Source organism: Gopherus flavomarginatus, chromosome 5 (assembly GCF_025201925.1).
Source record: "Gopherus flavomarginatus isolate rGopFla2 chromosome 5, rGopFla2.mat.asm, whole genome shotgun sequence".
Taxonomy (NCBI): domain Eukaryota; kingdom Metazoa; phylum Chordata; order Testudines; family Testudinidae; genus Gopherus; species Gopherus flavomarginatus.
This window is the reverse complement of record NC_066621.1, coordinates 8,333,394-8,349,119: the sequence shown is the minus strand read 5'-3', so window position 1 is coordinate 8,349,119 and position 15,726 is coordinate 8,333,394. Positions and strand designations below refer to the sequence as shown.

General features: G+C 46.9%; 1 protein-coding gene across 1 annotated transcript in view; it reads right to left on the bottom strand.

The window, feature by feature from the left end:
• The window catches only part of NRAS (NRAS proto-oncogene, GTPase), a 90,383-nt gene that overhangs the window by 7,749 nt on the left and 66,908 nt on the right, over nt 1-15,726 (bottom strand). The gene's annotated exons all lie outside the window — the stretch shown is intronic.

Here is a 15,726-nt window from a genome sequence, read left to right as displayed (position 1 = left end):
GGCTTGCTTGCTCCTGGCTGCTCCTCAGCACAGGCCTCCTTACAAGAGAGGAGGCTGAAACATTGTCAGACACTAGGGTAGATCTTAGCTTTTAGCAACATCCTTTGCCCCAGTCTTGCTGCCTCTAGGAGCACTGTTGCCAGATGAGGTGTCCAAATCTGGACCCTTGGCTGACAGTTTTGTCAGGCAAGCCAAAAGTCAGCTTAAGTTGTCAGAGAAATATTACATTTCCATTAATTTCATAGACACACCCCGGCTTGTGAATGATGTGATGAAATTAGCACAGTAGGTCCTCACCAGCACACTGGGCCAGTTATTAGCACTAATTCCCGGAGAGAATTCCTCTCAGCCATTCGCTATTCATTGACCAGATTCCTCAGCTATGGGCTGAGCCTGTTCAGTTAAATGGCCTTGCATCCCACCCTGCAACATAAGCCAATTAGATCCCAGGAGGTGGTCAGTAACAGTCAGAGGGCCAGACCAGAGTCCTGCTAGAGTAAAGATTTCTGTATAGCACCAGAAATAAAATGTGTTCTACAGTAAACTTCACCTAAACATTCCACATAGCTCTCTCAATGTCTTATGAGCTTAATTTACACTAACATCCATCCCTGCTGCTTCACTGTTGTGTCATCTCTGCTCAGATTGCAACCCTCAGCTCCAAATTTTACAACAATAGTTGCCCCCATGGGAGCTGGGACTTGCTGTGTGATTGTCACATACTCCAAATTCTGTTGTGCCTGTTTGGAGAGTGAGGAAAATAAGTACAAGTGATAGGCCTCATCCGACCTACTTATTTTGGGGGATATCAAATAGCCATGCAGCTAAGCTTGACTTTGCGTGACCTTGAAGGCTACAGGGATGGCTGGAATTAGCAGCAAACACTGGCATAAGTCCACTACTCAGAAAGAACTTGAAACCAGCACACTCTTTACATGCAGCGGCCACCACCCAGCAGGCTGGATTTCAGTTTGGTATGAAGCAAAGGGCTGCACAAGAAGGCAAGGCACATGATCCCACTTGAAAGAGGCAGCTTCCTCCATCCATGTCTTCACAACCCACCTTGACTTTAACACTCTGCTAAGGTACAGCGCTCTCAGGAATTACAGTGAACAGTAAGCGTATGGAGGGAGAGCAGTAGACTCCAAACCTCCCACAAAGCTCACAAATGTGATTCCTAAAGATGGAAAAATAAAATGTTTTAACATAGTCTTCTTTTGCATGACCACAGAGGTTTGGGGTGCATTTAGATGGGGAGCTCCTTAGAGTGGCTGTACAGAAGTGAGAATTGTCAGCATTTAAATAATGGCCTAAGTTTCTTTGAAAATGGAACCACACACCAGCACTCTTGCAGCAGTGACAAATATGGCATAAAAGCCTAATCAGGCAGAGTTCAGCCTTGTCTCACCTGTCTGTGATACTGTGGTTTCAGTGATTCATGCTACTTGGTTTCATGCATAGAGGTAATATGCTGAGACACTGAAGTTACAAAAATTCAAATTGGAATTGAGATAATGTTTTTTAAAACAGCAAAGATAATTAACTCCTGAAAAAGATTCTCAATTCCTCATCAGTTGGACTCTTTAAAACAAGGTTGAATGACTTCCTAAAAGATACACACTAGTTCAACCACAAGTTATTGGGCTTGATGGTGTCACTTATGTAGCAGGCAAAATGAATTCTTCGAGTGCTTGCTCATATTGATTCCAATTAGGTGTGCGCACGCCATGTGCACGATCGTCGGAAGATTTTACCCTAGCAACACTCGGTGGGTTGGCTGAGGCGCCCTCTGGAGTGGCACCCTTATGGCGCCAGATATATGCCCCTGCCGAACCAGCACCCCCTCAGTTCCTTCTTACCAGCCATGATGGTCATTGAAACTGTGGAGTGCAGCTTAGCTGATCTCCACTTCCCTAGCTCTTAGCTTGTTTATACTTGTAGACAGTTGTTATAGAGTAGTTGTTAGTAGTTTCTAGTTGTAGTTAATAGTAGTTATTGTGGTTAGTGTACATAGTAATTGGGGGTAAGGGATTTCTCCCCATCCCTCCCTACCCGGGCTCATGCCTAGGTCTCTGGGTTTCAAACTGTGCTCGGCCTGCCTTAAGCCAATGCCTATGGGAGACCCCCACGACTCCTGTTTGAAGTGCCTGGGGGAATCCCATCAATCAGATAAGTGCCACATTTATAAGGCATTCAAGCCTTGGACAAAAAAGGAGTGGGACTTTCGTTTGAAGCAGCTCCTTATGGAAGTGGCACTTAGCCCAATGTCCTCGGCTCCGCGCCGAGACCTGGTGCTGTTGGTCCGAAGCGCGTCTCCAGCACTAGAAACAACAGCTTCGCAACCCAGAACCGGCAAAGACTCCCGGCACCGGACATCTCCAGCACCGCTACCAGCGTGGCACCACTTGATGTCTCTGGGACCCAAGAAGCAGCACAAGCAACTTGCTGCTCCTGTACAGTTGCCGGCACCGCCTGTGCCTCCCTTGGAGCAGCGTCCTGTCCCGGACCGCCTCGCAAAGGCTCCAACTCGGGCACTGTTGATTCTGGCGCCAGAAGCATCCTTGAGTCCGGTGCACATAAGCTCCCCGGTGTGTACCGTAGTCGAGCTCAGCCTACCTTCCACCCTGGAGACTTTCTCCACGACACGTGACCTGATTGCGTTCACTGAGCTGGGACCGGCGCAACCTTCGGTACCGCCAGTGCTGGCTGTTCCCTCAGAAGGGAAGCCCTCCATGATGTGCCCTCCGTCACAGAACAAGAGGGGTTGGCACTGATCTTGGTCCCAATCCAGGTCGCGGTGCCGATCTCAAGGTTGGTCTCATCCACAGCACCACTCGTAGTCCTGGCACTGATCACCATCTTGGTGCCGGTTGCACTTGTGATGCCGCTCTGCCTCACGAAGATCTCCTTCCCGGTACAACTGGTACTGGTCCAGATCCTGGCGCCAATCGACCTGGCGTCGATCCTGGCAATCACTCCGCCCGTAGATCTTTGTTGAGATCCAGATCTGCCTCTTGGCACCGACACGACTGTTGGTCCCGATCCAGGTTGCAGTACCGTTCAAGACCGTGGCACCGATCTCCATCTGCACAGCGCGAGGCAACAAGGCAGGACAGTGCGACCCAGCATGAGTGGGCGGCTCCATCTTGGCCGTCCCGCCCTAACTTGAGGGCGTCCCAAGTGGAAAGTGGATACCATGTCCATGACCAAGACGTGGACGGCGCTAGCCAAAGGCATGATAAAGGGCAGGATCCCGCTCAGGGACCTCCACAATGGTCCTTTTGGACCTCCTGGGCATACCATCAAGCCCAACGTGTCCCCTTGGGAGCTTCTTGCTCTGCCCACTCAGAACCCTGGGTCTTGGAGGCCACTGTCAGTGCCCCCCCCCCGGGGGGGGCTCGGAGGCGACAGCCCTACCCTCAGCTCAGGCCCGTGCCCCTAGCATTGTGGACCTAGGGCAGCTGGATCCCCCCCCAGCAAGACTTGCCTCAGGACCCGTTAGTCCCGGGCGTATCCTCCTTGTCTTCGCCTGACGAGGCAGTGGTGGGTACATCCTCCTCTGGTCCCCCACCTCTATGCACACCAAGATTTGCTTCGCAAGGTGGCACAAAACATGAACCTCCAGGTGGAGGTGGTGGTGGTAGTCAAGGATCCGGTAGTCGACATTTTATCTGATGATACCCCAACACATATAGCCCTGCTGTTTATTCTGATCATCCAGACTAATGTCCATACAATTTGGCAATCTCTGGCGTCTATTCCTCCCACTGCCAAGGGAGTGGGGAGGAAGTACTTGGTCATCTCCAAAGACTACGAGTACCTGTATATTCGCCCCCAACCATACTCCCTCGTCGTACAGTCCGTTAATGACATGGAAAGACACGGCCAACAAGCTCCTGCTCCTAAATCCAAGAACGCTAGGCGCCTGGATTTGTTCAGGCGCAAGATATATTCTACTGGCAGCCTACAACTCAAAGTGGCTAATCAGCAGACCCTCTTGAGTTGCTATAATTACAATACCTGGAACTCGATGGGAAAGTTCAAAGAATTTATTCCTCAGAAGTCCAGGGGGGAGTTTGGGGCCTTACTGGAGGTGGGCAAGAAAGTAGCCAGGACATCTCTGCAAGCCTCAATAGACGCAGCAGACTTGGCAGCTAGGACTCTGGTCTTGGGCATAGCTATGCGCCGCAGTTCGTGGTGGCAGGTCTCCGGTCTCCCGCCGGAACCGCAGCAAACTATTCAGGACCTGCCCTTTGATGGCCATGGTCTATTTTCAGACAAAACTGATTCCAGAGTCTGAAGGATAACCAGGCCATCATGTGCTCATTGGGCATGCATACCCTGGTGACGCAACGTAGGCCCTTCCGACTCCAACCACAGCGCACCTACCATAACCCTCAGCCAAGACAGAACTTCTCTAGAAGATGTGGCCAGGGTGGTAGGAGGAGACAATCTGGTCCTCAGACAGGCCAGAACCAGGCCCCCTCCCACAACCACTAGCAGGGTCCAAACAAAATTTTTGAAGGTGCGCCCGAGGGCGGAGCACAAATCTCCTTCCAGGATCCTTTCCCACCTTTCACCAACCGGCTGTCCTATTTCCTCTCTGTGCGGTCCTGCATAATGTCAGACCGCTGGGTCCTACGTATAGTGGAAAGTGGGTACCACCTTCAATTTGTTTTGTCCCCCCCTTCCCATCCTCCCTCCCCATCCCTCTTCAGGGACCCCTCTCATGAGCAACTCCTCCTACAGGAGGTGCAAACACTAACTATCAGAACTATAGAGGAGGTTCCAAAGATACTAAGGAGCAGGAGGTTTTACTCCCGCTACATCCTAATCCCCAAGGCAAAGGGGGGGCACTACGGCCCATTCTGGACCTGCGCGGGCTCAACAAATTCATGGTAAAGTTGAAGTTCTGCATGGTTTCCCTGGGGACCATTATTCCTTCCCTGGTACCTGGAGACTGGTACGCCACCCTCGACATGAAAGACACGTGCTTCCACATAGCGATTTACCCGCTGCACAGGCGCTTCCTTCGCTTTGTGGTCAATCAACAGCACTTCCAATTTACCGTCCTTCCCTTCGGTCTATCCACAGCATCAAGGATCTTTACAAAATGTATGGCCGTCATGGCTGCCTCACTCCGTCGGCATCGGAGCCAAGTGTTTCCGTACCTCGACGACTGGCTCATTTGGGGTCACTCCGATGTCCAGGTGCAATCTCATGTTCAGTTCACCATGAGCTTGTTCAGACAGCTGGGCCTGCTGCTCAATGTCGAAAAGTCCACTTTGCAGCCGACCCAAAGAATAGACTTCATCGGAGCAGTCCTGGATTCAAATCTCGCCCGTGCATGCCTACCGCACGGCTGCTTCCAGTCCATGGCAAGCATTATCCATGGCCTCCAAAGCTTCCCGACCTCGACAGCACGCACGTGCCTCGGTCTACTAGGACACATGGCGTCCTGCATCTGCATGACCAGACATGCCAGACTGTGCCTCTGGCCACTTCAGGCCTGGCTCTCATCCGTGTACCGCCCAGGCCGGGACAATTTAGACACAGTGCTCACGGTACCGACAAAAATCTTAACCTCTTTGGTCTGGTGGCTGAACCCCAACTTGGTATTCGGAAGGACGCCATTCCATGCCTCACAGCCCACTCTGGTCCTAACCATGGACACGTCATTTCTGGGCTGGGGCGCTCACCTTGTGGACCTTCAAACACATGGCCTTTGGTCCAAACAAGAGATATTCCTGCACAACAACATATGGGAATTGAAAGCTGTACGCCTGGCGTGTCAGGCATTCCGCAAACACCTTCAGGGCTGTTGTGTCACAGTTTTCACAGTAACATAATGGCCATGTTTTACATCAACAAACAAGGGGGAGCACAATCATCCCCCACCTCTGTCAGGAAGCCGTTCGCCTGTGGGAATTCTGCATAGCCCACTCGATTGACCTGGTGGCATCGTTTCTCCCAGAAGTCCAGAACACCTTGGCAGATCACCTCAGCAGATCCTTTCTGGCTCACAATTGGTAGACTCACCCAGACGTTAACCATTCTGTTTTCTGGAAGTGGGGATTTCCCCACATAAACATTTTCACCTCTTGCGAGAATCGGAAGTGCCAGGTGTTCTGCTCTCTCCAGGGCCGCTCCTGGGGCTCCCTGTCGGACACCTTCCCTTATACCGTGGAAAGACCACCTGTTTTATGCCTTTCCTCCATTCCCGTTAGTCCACAAGGTCCTTCTCAAGTTGCGCAGAGACAAGGCCCACTTAATCTTGTTCGCCCCTGCGTGGCCCAGGCAACATTGGTATACCACTCTCCTTGATCTGTCGGTGACCACCTCAATTCCACTTCCGCTATGGCCGGACCTGATCACTCAGGAAAACGGCCGACTCTGTCATCCGGACCTGCAATCCCTCCATCTCACAGCATGGATGCTGCATGGCTAACCCAATTTGAGCTACGTTGCTCCTGCTCGGTGCAGAACATACTTTTGGGTAGCAGAAAGCCCTCTACTAGGTCCACATATTTGGCCAAGTGGAAGCGTTTCTCCTGCTGGTGTGCCCTGACCAACACTGCCCCTCGGGAGATGCAAGTACCTACCATCTCTTGTCCTTGAAGCAGCAAGGCCTAGCAGTTTCATCCATCAGAGTACACCTACCAGCGATTTCGGCCTTCCACCTGGGCGAAAATAGGTGCTCGGTCTTCTCCAATACCATGGTCAGCAGGTTTCTCAAGGGATTGGAACATCTGTACCCGCAAACTCAACATCCGGCCCCTATGTGGGACCTCAGCCTGGTCCTATCCAGACTCATGGGTGCCCTGTTCGAGCAGAGGCCACTTGCTTGCTCCTGTACCTTTCCTGGAAAACAGCTTTCCTTGTAGCCATCACTTCGGTGAGATGTGTGTCAAAGCTTCGAGCCCTCACATCGGACCCACCGTATTTGGTGTTTCATAAGGACAAGGTACAGCTGTGACCACACTCTCCCTTCCTTCCTAAGGTGGTGCCTGCCTTCCATGTCAACCAGGACATCTTCCTTCCAGTCTTCTATCCAAAGCTGCACTCTTCTCGACAAGAACAACAGTTGCACTCCCTAGACATTTGCAGGGGCCTCGCCTTTTACACTGAACTAAAGAAACCTTTTAGGACGACAACCCAGCTGTTTGTAGCTCTGGCATACTGGATGAAGGGTCTTCCAGTCTCCAAACAGCACATCTCATCCTGGATCACATCATGCATCTGTGCCTACTATGACTTGGCTGGTGTCCCAACTATGCACCTTACTGCCCACTCCACTCGGGCTCAAGCTTCGTCCTTTGCCTTCCTGGCTCATGTACCCATACAGGAGATCTGTAGGGCAACAGCTTGGTCACCGGTTCATACCTTTGCTTCCCACTATGCGATAGAGCAGCAGTCCAGGGGTGATGCTGCATTTGGTTCAGCAGTCCTTCACTCTGCGACATCTCACTCTGACCCCACTGCCTAGGTAAGGCTTGGGAGTCACCTAATTGGAATCGATATGAGCAAGAACTCGAAGAAGAAAAGACAGTTACTCACCTTTGTAACTGTTGTTCTTCAAGATGTGTTGCTCACATCCATTCCAAACCTGCCCTCCTTCCCCTCTGTCAGAGTAGCCGGCAAGAAGGAACTGAGTGGGTGCTGGATCAGTAGAGGCACACATCTGGTGTCATGAGGGCGCACTCCAGGGGGTGCCTCAGCAGACCCATCGAGTGTTGCTAGGGTAAAATCTTCCAACGATTGTGCACGTGCCGCGCGCACACCTAATTGGAATGGATATGAGCAACACATCTCGAAGAACAACAGTTACAAAGGTGAGTAACCGTCTTTTCTCTTCACTGCCAGATTCAATGGGTGAAACTCTCTGCCCTGCAATATACAAGAGTCAGACTACATCATAATGGTTCCTTTCTAACATTAAAATCTATTAATCTGGATTGTTTAACATCAGTGTTCTTTTTATTCACTATCACTTCAAATTGTGAAGCATTCTGTGACTACGAACTCCATAGTATTGTTCCTTTTTAACATATAAGGAACAGTCTAGATTCTGTGTCCACCACCAAATTGCAGCAACATGATGGGCAAAGAGAAACATACACATGGTCTAATGGTCCTAAAAGAGTACTTGCAACCCACTTGCAACTGACGCCATAGAATTTATTAACTCAGAAAGACTGAACAATTGCAAAAGCTATTATTGAACAAGAATTTAAGATGGAATTTTCCCCAGAACAACTGATTTTGCATCAGGGACACTTATCAGCAGAGAATGAACAGAAGATATGCAAATATTTTTTCACACTTGTAGGAAGTGTCCTTTGTCAGGATAGTGGCCACCAAGAATAGTATTGGTCCCTTGTAGCAGTTTCAGCCCCCTGTGTAACTTACAGATGTATGTGTGTGGCTACTGCTGAGACACAGTGATGACAATTTGAGGAATTGTTCAAGAAATCTACAATTCTTGCGGAGAAAGGATGGCCAGCATTGTCCAGTGAGCACACTGCAGTAAAGGGTGGGTACCCTTCCCCAGTTAATGATCCCCAACACATATAAATAACCAAAGATTTCACAGGTTTATTCTTTTAAAAAATACTTTTATAAGCAAAATAACTGATTTTAAATTTAAATCAGTGAGAGTCTATTGAAAACGGCTATCTTTCCAATGGAACATAAAGTAGCCCCTTGATCCAGGATACAGACTCCTGACAGTTCCCATCTATCCTGCAGATTGCACATTACTATTTTCATCTGGGTTTGGCAGTCCAAAGGCATGTGGAGTGTCATGTGTATACAGCTGAGACACCAAAGAGCCCAGAAATTACTTGAAACCAAATCTACCCTTTGTTAATACCTGAATTCTATTACAAACAACAGTAGAATGAACAGTAAGAATGATACATATTGAACTTTCTTAAACATTAGCAGAGTGGGGATGTTAAAGCAATATTGTGCTAGTCACCACTTTGCTATCTAGGATATAAGGGCTATCAGGATAAAAAAAAAGTCATGTACACCTCTACCTCAATATAACACGACCCGATATAACATGAATTCAGATATAATACGGTAAAGCAGTGCTCCGGGGGGGGAGAGGCAGAGCTGCACACTCCGGTGGATCAAAGCAAGTTCAATATAACGCGGTAAGATTTTTTGGCTCCCAAGGACAACGTTATCTCGAGGTAGGGGTGTATTTTAAAAAAATATCTTTCCTCTGTTACCATCACCTGAGATTATTAACCAATGATTACCTTAAAAAAATAATCTCATTTTCTTGGTCTCATTTATGCTGCTTGAGTCTGTTTCTCTCAGCTGAGACAGTGAAGGTAGTATTGCGAGTTTCACTTTCAGGCTACTGTGCACTAACAAACAGGAGACGTCCACATTGGAAGACCTCTCTAAACTGAAAAAAGCAACAAAGAGTCCTGTGGCACCTTATAGACTAACAGATGTATTGGAGCAGAAGCTTTCGTGGGTGAATACCCACTTTGTCGGATGGATGTGACGTCAGACAATGTGGGTATTCACCCACAAAAACTTACGCTCCAATACAATTGTTAGTCTATAAGGTGCCATAGGACTCTGTTGCTTTTTACAGATCCAGACTAACACGGCTACCCCTCTGATACTCTCTAAACTTAAATAAAAAAAATTAAAAAATTACATGAAAATACTGTTTGTATTTGGATTTGTGGCCCCCTCACCTCCCAACTAGCCTTAAAAAATTCCTGGGTTTGAGTCCCATCCCCACTACACAGAACTCCTACAAGTGGCTGACGATACGCTGACGGAGATTTGGCCACAGCTACGCATATGCAAACCCAATGAAAAATATATTTTAAAAATAATAAATCAGGTTTTGTAGCTTGAAAAATTCCAGCAGACAAAATCATTCACCAGCAAGATGAGTGATGTGCTGCTTTCACGCTATATGCTTAGATTTTCCCCATTTAGCTCTCTCCCAAATCAACTCAAAACCAGTAAATACATTACACTCTGTAATGGATGTTGGGCATGGAGGATACACCAGCCTTATTCTTAACGGGTGTTAGAATCAGTCAACTAGCTTGCAGTACCAGAAAGGATTTATGGAGAACAATCAGAACAGCAAACATAGAGCTCAGCCATGAAACTCTTGGAAGGTAAATATGTTTGCTGCGAATTTTATTGAGATCACTATACGGGGCAGCAACATATGCAAGGTAGGAGGGAGAAGAGAAAGAAGTGAGAGTGCATAAGGATGAGTCCAGTTTCATCATGATCATACACTTGGTTTAGATTTGACATTTGTAGTAACAGAGCTATGGTGGCAGTGTTGATGCAAGGAGGAATGAACTGCTGGAAAGCCCTTAGATAGATCAGACTTATCCTGGCAGGAGATCACCACTGAGCAATATGATGTTTGAGAGCCCATGTACAATGGGCCCGATTCAAAGCCCAGTAAATTCAATGAGAGTCTTCCCATGGACTTTTCTGGGCTTTGGATCAGGACCTACGAAATGACTTGATGTGACCTAGACAACAGAACTAAGGAGAACAGACAAAACAGAAGAGCAGGTAGAAGAGAAGAAGCCTTCCACCAACACAGGGACATAGCTCAAGGGCCTGCTCTCCAACACAGGGACATAGCTCAAGGGCCTGCTCTCATGCTGCAGAGGCAAGGTACAGAATGCAATACTAGGTAAGCGCTCAGCACACAGAGGAACTAGCTCCCAAGTGAGTTTGTGCCTGCACTTGACCATCTCATCTCCAGTCTCTCCAATTTATCTGCCCCAGACTTTTGCTCAAACATGCACTTCCCTGATCAAGCCTGTCACTCTAAGTCTCTGGACTAGGAGAGAATGAGCCTCCTACAGTGGGTTACCCTGAGTGAACGAGGGATGGATGTGCTCAGCTTGGCTTATGGCACTCAGCCGAATAATAGATTAAGGCAGAAGTTCCTAAGGTGAGAAAAGCACCTGTCACAACAACACTTCAGGTGTTGTAACACACAGGGAAGGGGGCTCTTGAGATCTTATGTACTCTGGTGTGGTGTGTCTGAGACCTGAGTGCACTGGGGGCTGTTAGAGTTAATGGCCTTTTTATGATTACAGTTAAATATAGCTAGGAGACAAAGTACAGTCAGTTGCTTCACACTGGTCTTGGCCACAGTTTTTGAACCACTTTAACAATACTGGTTTAGGAATACATATAGTTAATATGTGCAACCCCTAGCGTGGATGCAGTTATACTGGAGCTTGTTATAGAATTTTAGAATCATAGATTAGAAGGAAACACAAGGGTCATCTAGTCTAGCCCCCTGCCAAGATGCAGGATTTGTTGGGTCTAAACCATCCAAGACAGATGACTATCCGGCCTCTCTTTGAATACCTCCAGCGAAGGAGTTTCCACAACCTCCCTAGCCAGTCTGTTCCACTGTTATTACAATTAAGAAGTTTTTTCCCTGAGATTTAATTGAAATTTGCTATGCTGTAGTGTGAACCCACTACTTCTTGTCATGCCCTCGGGGCAGCAAGAGAGAACAACTTTTCGCCATCTTTTTTTATGGCAGCCTTTCAAGTATTTGAAGAGCGCTATCATGTCACCCCTTTATCTCCTCTTTTCCAAACTAAACATACCCAGTTCCTTCAGCCTTTGGTCATATGGCTTGCAATTCATCCCTTTGATCATCTTTGTCACTCACCTCTGGATCCTTCCCAGTTTCTCTACATCCTTTCTATACATTGTTGGCCAAAACTGGACACACTACTCCAGCTGAGGCCTCACCAGTGCTGAGTAGTACTATCATCTCCTGTGACTTGGATACCTCTGTTAATACAACCTAAAATAGCATTTGCCTTTTTTTGCAACAGCATCCTACTGCTGACTCATGCTGACTCCAGCACAACTCCCAGGTCCTTCTCAGCAGTGTTACTGCCAAGCCAGTTATCTCCCATTCTGTATTTGTGCATTTCCTTTTTCTTCTATAAATGTAGCACCTCATATTTATCTGTTGAATTTCATTTTATTGTTTATAGCCTAGTTCTCCAATTTATCAAGATCCCTCTGAATTTTAGCTCTATCCTCCAAAGTGTTGGCAAATCCCCCCCACTCGTTGTGTCATCTGCAAATTTGATCAGTATGCTCTTTATTCCTATATCCAGGTCTGTAATAAAGATGTTCCACTTTACTCTGTGCTGATTAGGCCTCAACTGGAGTACTGTGTCCAATTCTGGGTGCCACATTTCAGGAAAGATGTGGACAAATTGGAAAGAGTTCAGAGAAGAACAAAAAAATGATTAAAGGTCTAGAAAACGTGATCTATGAGGGAAGATTGAAAAAATTGGGTTTGTTTAGTCTGGAGAAGAGAAGACAGAGGGGACATTACAACAGTTTTCAAGTACATAAAAGGTTGTTACAAGGAAGAGGTAGAAAAAATGTTCTCCATAACCTCTGAGGGTAGGACAAGCAGCAGTTGGCTTAAATTGCAGCAAGGAGGGGTTTAGGTCGGACATTAGGAAAATCTTCCTAACTGTCATGCAGTTAAGCACTGCAATAAATTGCCTAGGGTGGCTGTGGAACCTCGGTCGCTGGAGATTTTTAAGAACCAGTTACACAAACACCTGTCAGGGATGGTCTAGATCAGTGGTTCTCAACCTATTTACCATTGTGGGCTGCATCCACTACTACTTATAGGGTCCTGAGGATGTCACATGGATCACAGCTCTGTCCTGATTGAGAAGCAGTTTGAGAAGCACTGGTCTAGATAATACTAGGTCTTGCCTTGAGTACAGGGAACCGGACTAAATGACCTCTCGAGGTCCCTTCCAGTTCTATGATTCTATGTTAAATACCACCGGATCCAGACCAGATCCCTGTGAAACCTCACTTGAGACCTTGCTCCACTTACTAGCTACTCTTTCAGTTATCAGTACAGCTTATTCCTGTACACATACACCAGCACATTGGGATATTTGTGGCCATGCTAGAGGATTGAACTGCTTTAACTGTAGCTGTTTCTAAACTCATATGATAAGAATGATACAGAGATTGTGTAGATCAACCTTTGGGAGTGTCCTACAGATCCTCCCACTGAATCCCCTGTCCAAGGATCCTAGGGTAAAATCTACATTACACAAACCTTGTCCAGTCTCATTAACTTTACGATTTGGTATTTCCTGACAGGAAGGGTTCTACTTAGGGAGGCTATAGAAAAAGTAGATGAGAGTTTGCAAGCTCAAACATTAACTCCAGAGCCTCCCAGAAGCTGGAGTCATAGTTAGTGTGTTTTTAACAACAAATAGCATGTGTTACACTGTTTTAACATGGAGAATGCTTCTCAGATGCACTTTCAGCTACTTAACATGCTGCAGACCCAGCGAAATAGGATATTTAATCTTCATATGGTTGAACTCATGACCTTTAAACATCAAATACCAGCTGTAAAGGAACAAGATTTCTTAATACTTTCCTGTGAGTGTGCTCTGATGATAGCACACTTTCTAAAAGAGATCCCTTAAACACTGCACTTGTTGTCCCTTTTCCCCACACAGACTGGCAGAAGAAAATAGTTCACATTTCCAGGTAATCTAAACAATTTGCACAGACCTGACTAAAAGAATCTTAGTGGCCAGAGATACCTGCCTCTCCTGCACAGGGCATCCCCAGGCCACGATCTTTCCAGGTTGGCTCTTACTTTCAATAACCTGAGCAGATGCAAGACACAAGACCCAAAGTCCTCACAATAAGGCCACCTCAGAACACAATCATGGTTGCTTAGAGAAAGCAGACAACACATTATGCCAGACTCACAATTCTCATGTCCCCCTGCCGACCCTGGACATATAACCAACCACCAGCACAAGGTGTTAGGAGTGTTTTTGCAAATCAAGAACCACATCTTGTCACATAAGAAAATGTACAAGTTTCCAGTTACTGACAGACAAGACAGTACATGTTTTACTACCAAGGGTTTTCTTGGACCTGTCCCAGTAAGGAGGGACCTGTGACTTCAAACAATGGGATCAAGAAACCACAAGACAAAAGGACCCCTAGTCAAGAATCCAACATGCAGATCCCATGCAGCACTCTCCATAATGCTGCCCATCCCTGCACATGTATGTGTATCATTGGAAGTTTTATATACAGAGATTTTACTCTGAAATAAGGTATCAGTTTCACACCAGCCAAAAGCAAAGTTATTTTAGGAACTACACTTGTATATAATGTCACTATGATTATTTGGGGGTATACAGTAATTAGAGTAGCATTCCCCTCTGCATTTGAGGAGGATGCACTTTACCTCTCAACATTTTCTAACTGGAGGAGGAAATCTCAAAGTAAAATCTATGGTCCTGCTATCAGCAAGCTGAAACAAAACCCTCACCAGCCGCCGTGTGGGGTCCATGTTAAGGCTCTGAGCTCCCTCTGTCAGGGATACACCAACTGCTCTTCCTAGATCAAACACACTATTAGATTGGATGGGATTTGGAACCATACTTTGCTCTGGAATCAACAATATACTGCATGGCAAAGGCAGGGATACTCCCTGTAGCTTTAGACCTAGTTTTTCCACTGTCAACCAGATCTTTACCTTGAGACAGGTTTTTGAGGAGGTGTCTGACTTTAATAAGGCCCGAACAACACTTTTTTATAGGCTTCTGTCAGGGCTTTGATTCAATGCCTCAAGCAAGTGCGTGGGATCTGATGAAGTGACTCAGCATCCCTAGGAAGATACTGTCATTGACAGAAAAGCTCTATAATGGAAAGGAAAGCTGCATTTGAATCAATGGCAGATACACAGCTTGGTTTCCTAGCACCACAGGAGTTTGGCAAGGCTGCGTTGAGTCATGATTGTTGTTCCGTTTCGGCACTATTGGTTGATGGATAAGCTTGAGGAGGCAGCTGTTGGCGACGTTGAGCTGAACACCATTGCGCTCTGAGATCTTGAATATGGTGATGACGTCTTGTTGGCTCAGTCTGGTGCATCTACAGCTGATGGCTGATCTGGTCAGGCGAGAAGTAGCATGCATTGGCCTGGTTATTAATCCAGCTAAAATGAGGTCCCTGGCCATTACCATCAAGCAACTTCCAGCTCCAGATTACAACCAGTTTACTATTACTTTGTTTGGATGAGATACTGAAAAGATGGGAGCTGTCAGATAATTGGGCAGCGTCACACACAGTGCTGGAGGATGCTCGAAAGATGTGGACACTTGTACAGCAGAACGTGACACCACATTTCAGCTCCTTCAGTGGCCGCTGTGAGGATATCATAACGTCAAGCTTGCGACAAAGCTGTGGATCCATAGAACATGGTTATATCAACTCTGTTGTACAGAAGTGAAACATGGGTGCTGAGGAAGGCTGTAGAACATAGGCATGAGTTTTTCAATTCTCATCGTCTTCATTGGCTGTTCCGTATCAAAACAGCTGAACAAGATTAGAAACAAAGACATCTGGAGCTGAACCCAGCAACCACGTCCTTCAGCACTGGTTTATTTTCAGCAGCTTTCTTGATATGGACATATCATTACTATGAAAAAACAACTAATTCTGAAGCATGTTTACTAAGGAATGCTGCTACATGACCAGTGATCATGTGGGTGCCCAAAACTTTAATGGTGTGATAAAACTGCCAGTGATAGACCTAAACTGAACATCCAGCCAGACCACCTTAAGTTCCTATCCAGAGATTGATCCAGGTGGCACTTGATCTGCAAGGAGGCC